The sequence below is a fragment of the Nannospalax galili genome, unplaced genomic scaffold (assembly GCF_000622305.1).
Source record: "Nannospalax galili isolate Female #2095 unplaced genomic scaffold, S.galili_v1.0 scaffold102, whole genome shotgun sequence".
NCBI classification, from domain to species: Eukaryota; Metazoa; Chordata; class Mammalia; order Rodentia; family Spalacidae; genus Nannospalax; species Nannospalax galili.
Genome location: NW_008351958.1, coordinates 5,224,417 through 5,240,921, shown reverse-complemented (window position 1 = coordinate 5,240,921; position 16,505 = coordinate 5,224,417).

The window sequence follows — 16,505 nt, the reverse complement described above, 5'->3', positions numbered from 1 at the left end:
GGAGTCAACAATGGTTGTTAGCTGCCATGTGGGTACTGGAATCCACCTGTTAGTAGCTGCCATGTGGGTACTGGAACCTGGGTCCTCTGCAAGAGCAGTCAATGCTCTTAACCACTGAGCCATCTCTCCAGCCCCCACCATTTAACTAAATTCTTATAAATCATTCCTCTGAGATGATTACAGCAGGAAACTACATTGTTTTAATTTCACGAAGAAAATACTAAAACCAAAGGACATTGAGCTGCATACAGTTTGTCCATCTGTCTTTCTGACTCTATATCTAATGCTTTTGCCAGCTCATGATGGTGTCTTTTTTCACAGAAAATACGGGCTTTGGCTTAGGTTTGAAAACTTTACCTATTTTAATAGAAAGCTTTATGTAGCTGTATATATGTACACATACTCGGGGTCTCACTGTGTTGAACCTGGCTGATCTGGGACTCACTACATAGACCAGGCTGACCTCAGGGTTACAGCAATCATCCTGCTTCTGCCTCCCAAGTGCTAGGACTATAGGTGTGTACTGTCTCTGCTCATCTTCAAGATATGTATAAATTTTCATGTGTCTTTTCTTGACCAAATTATACCTAAAGATAGGAAAATACTTCCACTCCTGACTTTCTGGAAATCTTGACAGTCTTCTGGATTCATATGACTTTGACAGAGTTAAAGGAATTAGGAACATTCATATGGAGTATGGGCAGAAAGGCATCTTACTAAATTATTTCATAAATTAAAACTGACACCTGAACTTTAAAGCCTAAGGCACTGTATTAATTATTTGCTGCACTGTTGTAACAAAAACAACTTAGAGAAGGCACTGTTTATTATTTCAGCTCACAGTTCAAGGGTAGTGTACAAGACAGAGAGAGCATGCCAGCAAGGACCTTGAGGCAGCTGGTAACATCGTGTCTGTAGACAGGAAGCAGAGACAGACGAATGCTGGAGCTCAGCTAGCTTTCTCCTTTTCACTCATTCTGAAACCTCAGCCTATAGAATGGTACCTCCCACATTTGGAATGGATCTTTCCTCCTCAATTAATATAATCTAGATAATCCCTCACAGACACGCCCAAAGACTTGTTTCCATGGTGATTCTGAATTACATTAACTTGACAATCAAGTTGAACTATTACAGCAGGCATGATACAAAAGAACATTAATTTAGTGGGTAGAAAAACTTGAAAATTATGTTTCCTCTTCAGTGTATAAAGTAGCAAAGTACACTGAACTACTTAAGAGGGTAAATGTCCCAAGAAAATATATAACTATAAATGGAAATGTAAATGTTTCTTCTAATGGAAATAGAAAAAAAAAACAATGAAGAGCAGATTAAAATTCAAAATTCTCGGCTCAAGGTATGAGCTAAAACAGGGACTTTCTATCATTATACTAAAATTATTTCTTTTTCTTTAACAGTTATGGTTTTGAAAATTAAAATTAAAATTGGAAGATATAAATATAAAATTAAATATAAAGTCTTTGCATTTCAGTTGCTGTTCTTCACATCTCTGTCTCCCCTGTCTCTTCATCAATGCCATCCTCTTTAATCACACAGCTACTGAATCAACTTTAAAAGTCCATTATGTCTTCCCTAGTCTGTTCAACAAAGTACTTTGATCAAATGCTAACTCTTCATCTGTCTTTATGGTGGAGTGTATAGGTAAGAACATTCAGCTGCCAGCCTGTAGGACATCCGTAGAATCAAGTGTTTATGACTCCATCAAGTTAGAGCTAGAGCCAAAACATAAACAAATAGTTATGAAAGGATAATAGAGAGATTGTTGTAGGTGGGAAGATTAAATACATAGGCTCAAATTAGGCTTAACACGTGAGCCTTAGCTATTAGTTTAGCCTGCAAACTGCTTGCAGTTATTAGCAACTACCGCCTCACTAAATTACCCAATTCGTTGTTACCAACAATAACTTTCTAAAATTAAATTCAGGGTATGCCATCTCATTTTCTCAAAATATATACATAGCTGTTTACAGTCTACAATAGGGAAACAAAAAGTAAGTGCTCAGCATGGAGTTCCTGTCTACCTACTTCATTTGGGATTAAACCTTCTGACAGCTCCCAGCTGCCTCCCTCACTGGGAATGGTCCCCAACAGCAGGATTGCCTTCATCAATGTTCTGGTGGGTTTTCAGTTACCAATGATTAGCTAATGCAAAGATATAAGGGCCTGGGTCAATGACCTCACCTAAGCAAACCCAATTCTGAAGGATCCCCCTGGCTCAAGAGCCCCCCAAAGAATCCACCAAGTCTTTGTGTACCACTGGTCATTTTTGTCTTCTTGTCTCTTCTCTTTTTTCAGAAGTTTTACCCTATAAATCTCCTTTCTCAGAATCTGCTTCCAAGGAACTCTAAGACAAGCTCAAAGAGTTATGATTATATATAAAACACCCCAAGGATTGTTGAATCTACAATCAGACTGACTGACTGCTTGCCAACAAATCCTCTCTAAGTTCTTTTATCTATAGTTACTTCTTTCTGTGCATACTGTGTGATCTTTATTTCAGCATTCACTATATAAATTAATGCTTACATTTATTTATTTTATAAAGTTAATGAGATGTATAATGTTAATAAATACATAGTTGCTTTCATTGGTATAAGTCATTAATATATTGCATTCTTTCTTCTAAATTTTGGAAAACTTAAGTCTTTAAATTTTAATGATTTTCTTTCTTCACCCAGTGTCACTTACTAGATTATACAAATATTTAACTTTTCAGCAATTTGGGATTTGAATTATTTAATATTTGTTAGATTTTAAATTATGTGTACATATTTGGGGGAGAGGGTATGAGCACATGAGTGCAGGTATGTGAAGAGGCCAGAAGGTAGCATTGAATCTCCTGGGGCTGGGCTACAGGTAGCTGTGAACCATCCAACACAGGTGCTGAGAACAGAACGCTGGTCCTCTGCAATGGCAGGAAGCATTCTTAGCTGCTGAACCACATCTCCAGCCCTGGACTTGACATTTTAGGCCAATTCCTGAAACTGCTAGAATCACTCATCATCTCATGTTTCCTGTGCTATTGTTCTCTCCTTTTTCTGTGTTCATCTCTGTCATCTTCTTGTAGATACCAGATGTCTCCGTTTCCTTCATTGTCTTCCACTTTCTCATTTGTTCTCAAGATGAACCTGAAGCTCACACTAAGGTGTGCAAGTCCTTTTAGACTGAGGACTCTTAGGAAATGCTTTCCCTGGCTTCACACTCCTTACCCCACCATCTGTCCACGAAGGATAGGTGTGTGCTGCATCCTCATACATTCAAGTCCTTCTACTTTAACTCATATGTATGGTGTTCCTCAATGTAGAGTTTTCTCTGCTGAAAATTACCAGTCCTTAATGAAGAACTCATGTAAATAGCATTTGTTTTATAAATCTATCCCTTGTAGTGCCAGTTATTTCTTCCTCTGTTTTCTCATTTTACTTTGACACTCAGCATGTAGTAATAAGTCACTCACCAAGCACGAATATTAACTGTGTTACAAAATGTTCTTCACTTTAATACAGCAGGCCATAAACAAAGTAAACAAATCTTTGATCAGAGAGTAGGATAATGGCTGTATTTTTTATCTTCCTGTGATGCCCTGCTATAGTGCTATTGCTTCACTATAATAATGCTTAGCATTGCTTATTTTCTGGTCCATCCTCATTAAACTATCAACACACTGAGGCAGCATCTTCTATCATTGGTTCTTATACCAGCTTACAGTGAAGGCTCTTTATTTCTTGGTAAATACCTGTCATCACTGTCAAACCCTGAGGCCACAAGATCTTGACTTCTTCATGGCTCTATCCCCAGAATCTCACAGAGTGCTCAGAACACAACAGATGTTTAATACATTCTTTCTTCAAAGAATGAATAAATCATGGCATTTGTCAAATATTGTATGTATTTTAGATACTGTTGCATTCCACTCCTTCTTTTCTACTGTGTGGAAATCTACTTAAATACAGGAATTATGATTCATCCATCCTAAAAATTCTCATATACCACATCATAGCCTTTCAATACAGGTGCATTCAAATGGCTGATTTTCTATATGAAATAAATAAATGCCCAAAAAGTTGAGGTGTAAAGTCTTGAATATGAAAATTTTAATTCTTATCCATATTTTGAGACTTCAGCAAAGTAAGAGTTTCAGGGAAAGAGAAAAAGTGATCTTTAAGTTATTTATCACTTAGCCATAAGGAAAAAAAATCTCTTAAATCATTTACCACTTAGTCCCAAATGGAATATTTATTGGCTCATCAAAATGGCCTTCTGAAAAGGCTAGCAAAGTTATTAATGAATTTCACAATCACACCAATAAAACTGGCAAGGGAGGAAAATAGAGGAGAGTCACACAACTCATCCTGTCATGAAAACTGTGTTTTAGTCCTTTAACTATTGGTTGTTGTTTATCAGATTTCATGGAAAAATTAAAATAAGAGTTGATTCTTCCCATCCCGTTGAAGATTTTCTCCCCACTATGTCAAATCCTTTTCCAGTGTGACATCCCAAGCGTACATCTCCTGAAACATTACACAACTATGCATGAGTGTCGCTATACAATATCCAAAGAACAATAACAACAAAAGGATTTAGAAACTCAAGAAAAATGCATCTTCCATTTGATCTGAAGTAGAGGTAACAACTGTAACGACTGACAATATAGTCTTTCTTCCAATGTTTTTTTTCATGATGTGAAGAGCTAATTTTATCAAAAGCCTTCTTTATATTTTTTTGTTCCTTTTTGAGACAGGGTCTCCCTGTAGCCCCAGCTGTCCTGGAACTCGCTATGTAGACCAGCCTGGCCTTGAACTCACAGAAATCCACCTGCCTATGCCTCCCGAGTGCTGGGATTAAAGCCACCACACCAGCTAAATGCCTTCTTTTAAAAGCAAACTTGAGCATGTATGCTAAAGAATGATATTTATATTTCCACAAAAATCACTGACACATTCCCTTGACTCCTTAGTTCTTCATGACTGTCTCATGATTAACCTACTGGTGCTATCATAGTGTTCATTAATCATTTATCTTTTCCATTAAGTAATCCATTCCTTGAGATAGAACTATGTATATTATCAGTATCCTAAGTGTTTAATCTGCAGCAATAATTGTCAGTCTAACAAGAGTAAAATTATGGTTTGTCCTAAGAGGCCAAGAACATTCACTGGAGGAAAGACAGCATGTTCAGCAAATGGTGCTGACAAAACTGGATCTCCACCTGTAGAAGAATGAAATTAACCCCCATCGTTCGCCTTGAAACTAGATCTTTATCTTTCGCCTTGCACAAAAGTCAACTCTGAATAGACCAAAGACCTCAATGTGAAACCTGAAACTCTGAAACTGTTAGAAGGAAACATTGGCAATAACCTACAAGATAAGGTGTAGGAAAAGATTTTCTAAACTGAACATCAGTTGGCCAGGAAACAAGGTCAAGAATTCACAAATGGGACCTAAAAAGCTTCTATACATCAAAAGAAGAAACCAAGGAAGTGAAGAGAAAATGCACAGAATGGGAGAAAATTTTAACCAGTAACACAACTGACAGAGGTTTAAGATCCAGAATATATAACGAACTCAAAAAACAAAGAATTAAGAAAGGAAGTAACCCAATTAAAAGATGGGCTAAGGAACTTAACAGAGAGTTCTCAAAAGAAGAAATAAAGATGACTAAGAAACATTTTAAAAGGTGTTCAACATCATAAGTAACTAGGGAAATGCAAATTAAAACCACTTTAAGATTTCATCTTACCCCAGTCAGACTGGCTAAGATTAAGAGAACAAATGATACCAAATGTTGGAGAGGATGTGGGGAAAGGGGAATGCTCATCAACTGCTGGTGGCATTGCAGACTTGTTAAACCCCTGTGGAAAGCAGTGTGGAGAACTCTTAAAAAACTACAAATGAACCTACCATTTGACCCAGTTATACCATTCCTTGGCATATACTCAAAGAACTCATATTATTGCAGAGACACTTGTACATCCATATTTGTTGATGCTCTTTTCACAATACCTGAGAAATGGAAGCAACCTAAGTATCACTCAACTGATGAGTGGATAGTGAAAATGTGGTTTATTTATACAATAGAGTTTTATTCAGCAGTAAAGAAAGATGAAATCATGAAATCTGTAGGTAAATGGATGAAACTAGAAACTGTTAGACTAAGTGAAGTAACTCAGACCCAGAAAAAAAAGAAAAAGACATTATGTTCTCCCTCATATGTGGATCCTAGCACCAAATCCTTATAAGTGAGTATGTACCCTGACATAACTACAAGAACCAGGATAATGAGAAGGAACCAGGGAGGTAAAGGAAAAGAAAGAATCTGAAAGAGAAGAACAGTAAGAAACATGTGTTAATAAGGGAGATATGCATAAAAATGGGGTTATTTTAAGGGAAGGGGGAGAGAGGGTTATATAAGGAACCTTGGGGATAAAGGGAAAGAAGGATCTCAAGAGAGGTGGGACCATAGGAGAAGGGTATTACTAAGGGAGAAATGGGAAAAATGGGGGCACTTTGAATGGGGAAAACATGGTGGAAGGTTTAGACAATGAGAAAGATAATGCCTAGCTAGTTTTAAAAAAAACAGGGGGAACCATATTAGTCCAACAACCTACTGACAAATTATACATACAACCAGCTTAAGGAACATAATACATGTCTAGGCAAGGTTTATCTGAGAACCTTTGGTCTTTGCCCAAGCTTTATCTACATGGCACATGGTAATTAAAAGTACCAGAGTGTTGGAACTAACCTTCTTAGATGTTTGATAGCCATACTTTGAGGCCTATACTAATTTGATCAGAGGGACTTAAAGGACAGTTTTTGATCCTTGTCCTCCAGGGTCGACTATGTTCCAGGGGACTATGAGCATCTCTCAAAATGTCCTGTAACTGTAGTGAGTCACCTGTCCTCTTGATCAAGGAGGCCATGGAGACCCCACCAGAGGGACTTGAACCAGTGTCCAGTCTACAAAGAGGAGGGTCAACACAGAAGAAACATTTCCTCCATGCTTCCAAGAGAAGCCAGCCATGGTTGAACAGGACCTTTGACTTATCTTTACATAGATGAAACTGGTTTAAAGAAAAAAAAAAAAGGAGCCAGGGGCTCTTCCCATGCCCATGTGACCCTTGAGGAACAGATCCCCAAACAATCTTAAGAGTAAAAGTAAATTGGGCCAACTGTATGGTCTTAAACACCCAAAAGGAAAGTATAACCAAAGGTTAAGGGGATCAAAATATTTCTTTAAGAGTCCATGTGTGTCACCTGAGTCCTCTTAGGGTTCCTTGCTCCTGGTGCTACTAGACAAACCATATAACACATCTTTATCTGATCTTTTCATAGTTTATATCCTGGGTAGGGGAGACAGAGTAACTTACAAAGGAAAACAGCCAGTGCTCCACAGAAGGTGAACACCCAGAGACCCGTTCTGCTCTGTGGCTCAGCAGCCCAGTTCCATATTGCTTCAGCGCCCTACCCACAGTCTCCATTAGCTTTTGTCCATGCCTCATGGGCCCGCTGTCTCAACCCAGGTTGGTAAATGCCCCCTCTTGCATCCACGTGGACGAGACACCAGGGCCATATTTTTCTGCACTACTGCTGCCAAGATGGCACCAACAATCCTCCCTCTGTGGCTAACTCTCTGCAGCCAATTCTCTGCAGCAGGCCCTGCCCCTCAGAGGAACATGGATCCCTCAGGACACAATGTGTGTAGCTAAAGGCTACATAACAAGAAACAATGCCAGACAGGCGGTACCTTCCTTTGAGTTGTTGGCCAGGGTGGCCCAAGAGACTCCCAGACAGTAACTCAGCATAAAACTGGGAAAATGAACAGCAGACCTCAATCTTATCTAAAGGAATGCTGGCAACTGATTGCTGCTAGATGAGGAAGAACTGATCTCCTTAAAATAAAGAATTCTACATAGACTGACTAGATTCAGCAGATGGACAAGCACTGGGGAATGGCTGGTGGCACCCACAACACAGTGGACAGTAAGAGGGATGACAGAGTATATGGGCTCCAGTGGCAGGGAGGGAGGCTATGGGAGGGTGCCATTTGGGATGTGGTATATAGATGGATAAGATTGTTTGGGATGTTCTGTATGAAATACACACACAAAAAATAATCAATAAATAAAAAATGAGATATATTTGAGGAAGAAGCATAAAAATTGCTTCATGTTAATTATTAGAGGTGAAAAACATTACCATTGAAATGTACCTGATGACTTTATATCCATGCTTAGGTGTCTCATAAAGAAGTGCAACCGATTATGACTACTGGTCTACATAGTGAGTTCTAGGACAGCTGGGGCTACAAGGAGACCCTGTCTCATAGTTGCATTAAAAATGAGTTTTTCTGTATGAAACAGTATATTTTAAAATGAAATGGTGATCTTTTTTAAAGGTTAAAACGTCATTCAATTTTATGTCTTATGGGGTTTATACTGAATACAATATTGTATAACTGTATTAATTCAACTTAATTCAAAATTTACAGCCAATTTTGAAAGAGATGCATCTTTGCTCTGGAAATTATTATTGAATATGTCAATACGTTGTAATGAAATGCTTCTTCAAATCATGTACTTATTAAATAAATAATTAAAAAATTAATAAAAAATATGTTTTGTCCTATAGCATATACAGAACGAATGCAATTGGGCCATGAAGACTGGTGTTGATCTGTAATTTAAAGTTTTAATTCTGCTACAGCTGAGCCCTCCTAAAGCCCACATTTATTTACCGCTTAAATGTTACTTCATTATGTTATGAAACTGTGTAAACATACGGCAAAAAACTGTAAATATATGACAACCACTCATGTGACGACACACTAGGCATCACAAAATGTATCCTGAGTCCCAGAAGCAGCAATTACATTCTTTAAGAATCCTTATTATCAAATGAAACAAAACTTTTGTGTTTCAATAAGGCACAATAAATATACAAGCCTATTCAATAAAGCATAATTTGATAAATCTGGACATATAGCAATACCAGGGGCATCAAGGTAATAGACATATTAGCACACACACACACACACACACACACTCTTCATTGTTTTCTGTGGCAAGATCACTTAATATGATAGGTACTTTAACACATTTTGAAGTGTGAAATACCATGATACTGTTCAAAAGACCTCTAGAATGAATTCATTTTGCATAACTGGACAGCAAGTTCTCACCTGCCCCACCACATTTCCACAACTGTTGCTTCTACAAATTTGGCTATTATGAATCACTCATGTAAGAAGAATCATGAATTGTCTGTCCTTCTGTGACTGCTTTATTTCATAACACCTATGTTACCACAAATGGAAGGTTTTCTTTCCTTTATCCATTTGTGAACAGACATGGGTTGTTTCAATATCTTAGCTATTATGAATTTTGCTACAGAGAACATGGGAGAGCAGATATTTTCCTCAAAATCTTCATTTTGATTCTTCTGTATTTTTACTCAGAAATGGAATTGCGGATTTTATTGTAAATTTAATTTTAATTTATTTAAACAGGGTCTTATGCATCTTATGTTGACTTCTACTACAAGCATAAGACACCATGCCTGGTTTTATGTAGTGCTCGGAGTTAAACCCAGGTTTCATATAAACTAGGTAAGCATTCTACCAACTGAGATACAGCTCAAGATCCCTCTAGTTTGAATTTTTTGAAAAATTTGTATGCCATTTCTCATAACCAATGTGTCATTTTACAATCTATAACAAGGTACAAGCATTCTTGGTTTTTCGTAGCTTCACCAACATTTGTTATCTTTTGCTCTGGTTTTGTTAAGCACCCATTGTAACAGATGTGTTGTGATAATTCACTGTAATTCTCACTCACATTTTCCTGATAACTAATTAAGTTGGGTATCATTTCATAGACTTGTTTGCCACCTGTATGTCTTCATTGGAAAAATGTTTCTACAAATCCTTTTCTGAAGTCAAATAAGTCTATAACATTTTTAATCTGAGATAAGATACAATAACTAGTCCTTAGAAGGTTGGAACTCTATCTCTGATCTTCAAAGACTATCAAAAATAATCATTTGTGGCTGTAGACATGGCTCAGTGGTTAAGAGAGCTGATTGCTCTTGAAGAGGACCTAGGTAGAGTTCTCAGTACCCACATGGTGGCTCATATTCATCTGTAACTCTAGTTCCAGGGGATCCATCACCCTTTTCTAACTTCTGTAGGCATTGCACACATGGGTTCATTTACATACATGCAGGCAAACACTCATACATGCAAAATAAAAATTAAAATTTTTAAATTAAGCCATTCTGCAAACAGAAGCAGATCGTCATAAAATTATCTTTTAATGAGCTTTATAAAGTTTGTGACTATTTTCAACATTTTCTGTTTCTCATGTTTCCTTGGGTAAAAGGGATCCACCACTGAAGGTAAGGGCCAGCATGAGCAGTTATTAGACATGTCTGGATGCACAGCACTGGCATTGTTCAAGGTAATCTATGGATTTCAAGCAGTATGCATGTGTTCATTATTTAATCTCTGAACAGGCTTTGTGATACAGGACACTGTTGTTATCTTTACAGAAAGGAAATTGAAAGCACAGAGATTAAGGAACTCATGGAAGCAGACTGTCTTAAGATACTTTTCTGTTGCCGTGATTTAAAAAAAACAAAACCTTGACGAAAGAACTTAAGTGAACACTTTGGCTCACGGTTCAAAGTATGGTCTGTCATTGTGGGGAGGTCAAGGCAGCAGGACTTTGAAGCAGCTGATCACACTGCATCCTCAGTCAGGAAGAAGAGAGCCAAGAATGTTCCGGTCCAGCAGAGTTTTCCCTTTTTATGCAATCCAGGAAATGGTGTCACCCACAGTGAGCAGGTCTTCCCACCTCAATTAACCTCCCACAGACATGCCCAGAGGACTTCCTCTAGATCTCATCATGTTGAAGACTGAGATTATGCATTACATAGACACTGCTAATAAGCAGGCAGGATCCACAGAATCGTAGCAACTGATGAATTTCTTGTCTTCTTTTCCTCTTTTTTCCTATATCTCGGGGCATAGAAAAGTGTCTGACACACAACTACCACTCAACAAATGCCAGATGGATGGATGGATGGATGGATGGATGGATGGATGGATGGATGGATATGGATGGATAGCAACACTGAAGCTCGAAAGTCCTATAAGTCAAGCTATCAGTAAAGTCCAAGAAAATAAGATTTTAGAGTCACAAAGTGGTATAAGTTTGACTCACAAAAAATGTTAGAGAAGGGTCCTGTTTTTTTAGGCAGAGAAAATATTAATGTGAAGAGTGAAGCATTGAAGATTGGAATTCATAGGAGACTCATGTTAAGAGCTAGAAGAGACAACACTGAGATTCAGCTTTGCGAATGCTATGGTCAAACACAGGCAAGAGAACCAAGAAAAAAAAGTGAAAGCAATGGAACTTGATTTTATGTGTATGGGTATATGGGTGTATTGCCTGTATGTGCACTGTGTCATGCAGTGCCCATGGAGGTCAAAAGAGGGTGCTGGATCCCCTGGAACTGAAGTTATGAATGGTTGTTAGCTGCCATGTGGGTGCTGGGAATTGAACCCAGGTCCTCTTCAAGAACAGTCAGTGCTCTTAATCGCTGAGCCATCTCTCCAACCCCGGAACTTGATTTTTAAGCCCCACCCCCTTCAAAATAGGTTTTCCTATAAACTTCTTCCTGGAATCCCTTTTCTTCCAAAAGTATAGGCAGGACAGTAATCCAGGATACAATAAAGGACTGATTTGGATGATAGGGAAATAAATACCTGACAGTCATGCCCATCACCTAGATGATCTTAAAAAGCTGGTTTTGAAGGTCTTCAAAGCATAAATTTAAAAGAATTTGAAATTTGACAGAATTCATCTAGACACTTGGAAACTAATAAATTTTTCTCTTTATGAATTGTGTAATGTATTTTTACTATAGTTATAAAGTAAATGGTTACAAAATTCACTTGACTTTCACTATATCCTATATACTCAGTCTTGCTCATCCACATAAAACAAAGTCTTATGTAAATTTCTCGCTCCCTAACTGTTCATGAATGACTTGGCTATGTCAGTTCTTCTGATCATGGATAATTAGTCTGCCAAAAGTCTTTGCTATGTAGACGTATTGCACCATATGGGTTTTTCACACTGGAAGGAAATTATGCAAGTAAAGACAAGAATTGAAAAGTTATGTGACCCAAACCAAATGCTAGAGAGCTGTATAAATTTCCAGAATGGAAGCAAGAGATAAATGCCAGATTCCAACCACACATGGTTGTGAAAATTTTCAAAGGAAAATTCCAAGAAGCCAAAATTCTACTGTTCCCTTTGTAGTTGTTTGAAAATAAAGCAACCAGCTGGTATCCCTTTATTTGTGCATCTAAAAGTATGCAGCCGTGTGGCAAATGGTTTTCTGAGATGAATAAATATTGTTATGCTTTGAATCATTGAATCATAGATCTTAAAGAGGCTCCAAGGAGAAAATCATCCTATTTTCAAATGAAATTACACCTTAATCATCTTAGAAGGAAGAAATTATGTTTGAAAAGACATCCAGGAAAGTCTAAAATACTCTATAAACGCTGCCTGAAAGATAGCTGATAGTGCCAAGTATCAGATAAAGCACTTTCCAGGCCCACTCAGAGATCCCCTCAACAGTATTTCAGAGGTGGTATTGTCCCCATTGTATAGGCCAACGGGGTCTCAGAGATGCTAAACCATTGTTTATGCTCAATGCTTAATCATCAGAGGCCAGAGCTCAGAACTGGATTATTCTAGATTAAGCTCTTCCCATCATACCCAATCTATCATCATAAAATATGCTCTGATTCCTCCTGTTATATTTTAGCTTATTTACCCCAATTGGTTCTCAGCATGGCAGCAAGGTGTTTGCTTTAGTTTTCCTCTCTAAGCACCAGTTCACGTAATCTCAACTGAATGCACATTCCCTCTAAAGTATAACCAAACTGAAGGAGACTACTGATTTCTGAAATCTGAGTCATGGTTCATAACTCAAGAAAGTAAAGTTAGATTAAAAGGTACAAGTCAGCTCAACAGAAAATGATAAACAAATTTTTAATATTCTTCAAGAACTTTTTTAAACCTTACAACTCTGTATGATGCAACATTGAGATGGATTTTGTGGTGCCTTTACTTTGCTTTGTTTTGGTAGATTATATTATTCTAATTTTTTTCACTTATTCATGTGGTCTTCCAGGCCAGAGCTTGAGCATTCGTGATCAAAAATATAATCTAAAATCATTTATTTATTTATTCATTCATTTCATTCATTTATGGGGGAGAAGGAAGAGTGCTTTGGTATGCTTGTGAATGTCAGAGGACAACTTTCAGAAGTTGATTCTCTCCTATCGTGTGGGTCTGGGAGATCAAACTCGGGCACCCAGGCATTGCAGCAGGCATCCTTACCTGCTGAGCCATCTTGCCAGGCCCTGAAATTCAGAGCCTTTTGAGCAGTACTCAAAAAGTCTTTAAACTAGAGAGAATTTTAGACTTTGGGATTAAGAATGTTCAAGTTTTAAAGCCTATGAAAATATTTCAAAATTCAAAAGCATCAGACACTGATACACTTTTGGTCACCAGAATCTTTAAGGGAAACGGCATTTTTAGAGAAACAGAATGCCCTTCATATGTATCCTTCATATGCCCTGAGTTCTTAAATGCAGCATCCTTCTTCCCCGGGCCCTCATTTTTCTCTCTCTTTCCCTCCATTAATGCTAGGACTTGCTATAGCCAATAGCATGTTAGCAGACACAGATGAAGAAAATGTCATCTTATGTTACTATGGTTTGATCTATCCCTCTTGCAGTCATGATCATCCATGAAAAGAGAAGAGGAGGAGATAAAAACTGGTCAGGCAGCTTAGGGACAGGGACCTCAATTTTTTTTAACTTTAAAAAAAATTTATTGAGAATTTCATACATGCAAATAAGATGTTTTTATCAAATCCACACCCAGTCCCTCCCCTCCAACTCCTCCCATATCTCCCCATCACTTTATTTTTGACCACATTGTGTACAGAGAGAGTAAAAAGACCCCAAAGAAAAGTAGCCAGTTTCTTGGCTAAAAGCCAAAAAAAATCAAAAGTGTTTGGGAGCTCTTATCTAATCCCTAAAAGATTTTAGGGTTACCTCTTCAGAGGGGGGAAATGTTAGAGTAGCAAAAAGCCCCATTAAAAAAAAGAGAAGGGGACCTCAATTTTTATCCCTCGCCAGACTGTTCTTAGCTGTCTTGGCCAAAGGCCAGAAATGCCATACTGGACTGTGGTTCCTGCTCTGGTCTCTTGTTGCCTTTCATCTACACAATCTAAATAGGCCCCAAGGCCTATATAAGCGATATATGAAGACATGTCCAAAGCCGAGGGGCACCTGGACAGGTGGATGGGCCAGCTGGACTGACCCACTCACATCCCCATATTTTTTTGTCTTTTTGAGACAGGAGCTCCCTGTAGCCTCACCTGACCTGGAACTCCCTATGTAGATCAGACTGCCTCCCAAGTGCTGGGATGGAGTGTGTGTGCCACCACATCCAGCTCACATGCCCAATTCTTTACCTCAGTTTTTGCCATAGGTCCTAAATGGAGTTCAATGGAACTCCATTTTCTGAGACCTGCTCCTGCTGTACAGGAACTCTGTCTTTCTTTCTCTTGAGTTCCTGCCTATGATCCCATAGTAAAACTCCTTTCTAAGCTTAGCTTCCCATCGCCAATGAAATTCATTCTTTGAGTACTTCAGACAATGATAAGCATTTCTAAAGCCTATGGCAGATGAATGGATGACAAGACCAAATGCTTCTTGTTATAACTGCTGGGTTAGAGAGCTTTCATGTGACATTATTGCAGCAACGGCTGTGGTCTAAGTGGTTATTTATCTGAAGAACACTAGTATTTCTGATTCCAAAAGAAGCCAGGAAACACGAAGGCTTTTACATTTCCATAAAGGGATGGGAAGTCTTCATTTAAGAAGTACCCGATATGCCATGACACCTTGAGGTGGGAAGGTGGGAAGGGATTTTCATGGGGCAGTGTTCATAGCAGGATCATCAAAATAAGGTAAGAGAAGCCCCAGATCCACCTAAGAGCAGACCTGAGATAAGCTACAAGTCATGGTAGGTAAAGGCTACACCAGCCACAATTAGAACGCCACATAATTCTAGGAAATTATCACGGTGGTTCTTGCACAGTTCTTTGATAGGTGTTTTTTCTTGCTGCTGTGATCCAGGGGGGAAAAAAGAAAACATAGTATGAGCAAAAATTCAAGATACAAAGAACAGCTTTGAAGCTATTCTGTAACCCAAAGGAACATTGGAGAACCATATTCTAATTTTTTAAACAAATACCCAACAGATGGCAACAGGTAAGACTGGTTGAGGACCTAGTCATCTGGTTGTGTAGGCCAGAGCCCCTGCTACTACTCCTCAGAAGGAATCTGGTGGTGCTATATCCCAAGAATCTCATATTTGTGTTGTATAACTTACCGTTTGTATTCAAGTTTGAGCTCATGTAAGCAATTTCTTTTTTTATCTTAATTTTTTTAATATTTTATTTATTATTTTTATTTTACATGTATGAGTGTGTTGCCTGCGGGCATGTGAGTACACCCATGTCATGCAATGCCACAGAGGTCAGAAGAGGGCTTCGGATTCCCCTGGAACTGGAGTTAAGGATGGTTCATAGCCATCATGTGGGTGCTGGAAATCAAACCCAGGTCCTCTGCAAGAGCAATCAGTGCTCTTAACCGCTGAGCCATCTCTCCAGCCCCAACAAACTCAATTTCAAAGTGGTATTGAAGCTCAAGAAAACCAAGAAACAACAAAAATATTCAGTCATCCTCAAATTCAGGAAATATTTTTGCTAAATTGTTCATTTCCAATTCTTCCCTTTAAAATATCCTGTTATTCTGAATAAGAAATATAAATTGTGAGACTGTTTTGTTTTGTAAAGGTTATCTACATGAGAAGATACATGACAGGTACATACTGCAAGAGCAAAATAATGAACACATGGAAATGCCACCTGGCCCTTCCTGTGGAACCTGTCACTGCTGCGAGTTTTGTATTTTCATATCTTATTTTTACACTTCTTTTCCATGTGCATCTGTGAATCTGAGCACATACTTAATATTGTTTGTAACTGAATTTCACAAAAGTGCTACAAAAGTGTATATACAGTATTCTAAAGCTCCCTTGTATTTCCAAGATTCCACTATGTTCTGTTTGTGGGTCATTCACCTTTGCTGCCATATCCTGTTTGTGTGAATAGCACATATTTTATGAGTTCTTCTTATCTATTGATAGTTGGGCTGTTTTCAGTTTGTTCTATTAGAAAGAAGCCTTCTGTAAAACTGTCTCTTGCTGAACATGAATGACAATTTCTACAGTTTGTATATATATACATAGACTTGGTGGATTGGAGCATGGGCAAAGAATACATGATTTGATTGCTTGCACCAATTTGATTCCCCATAGTTGTGTGTAGAA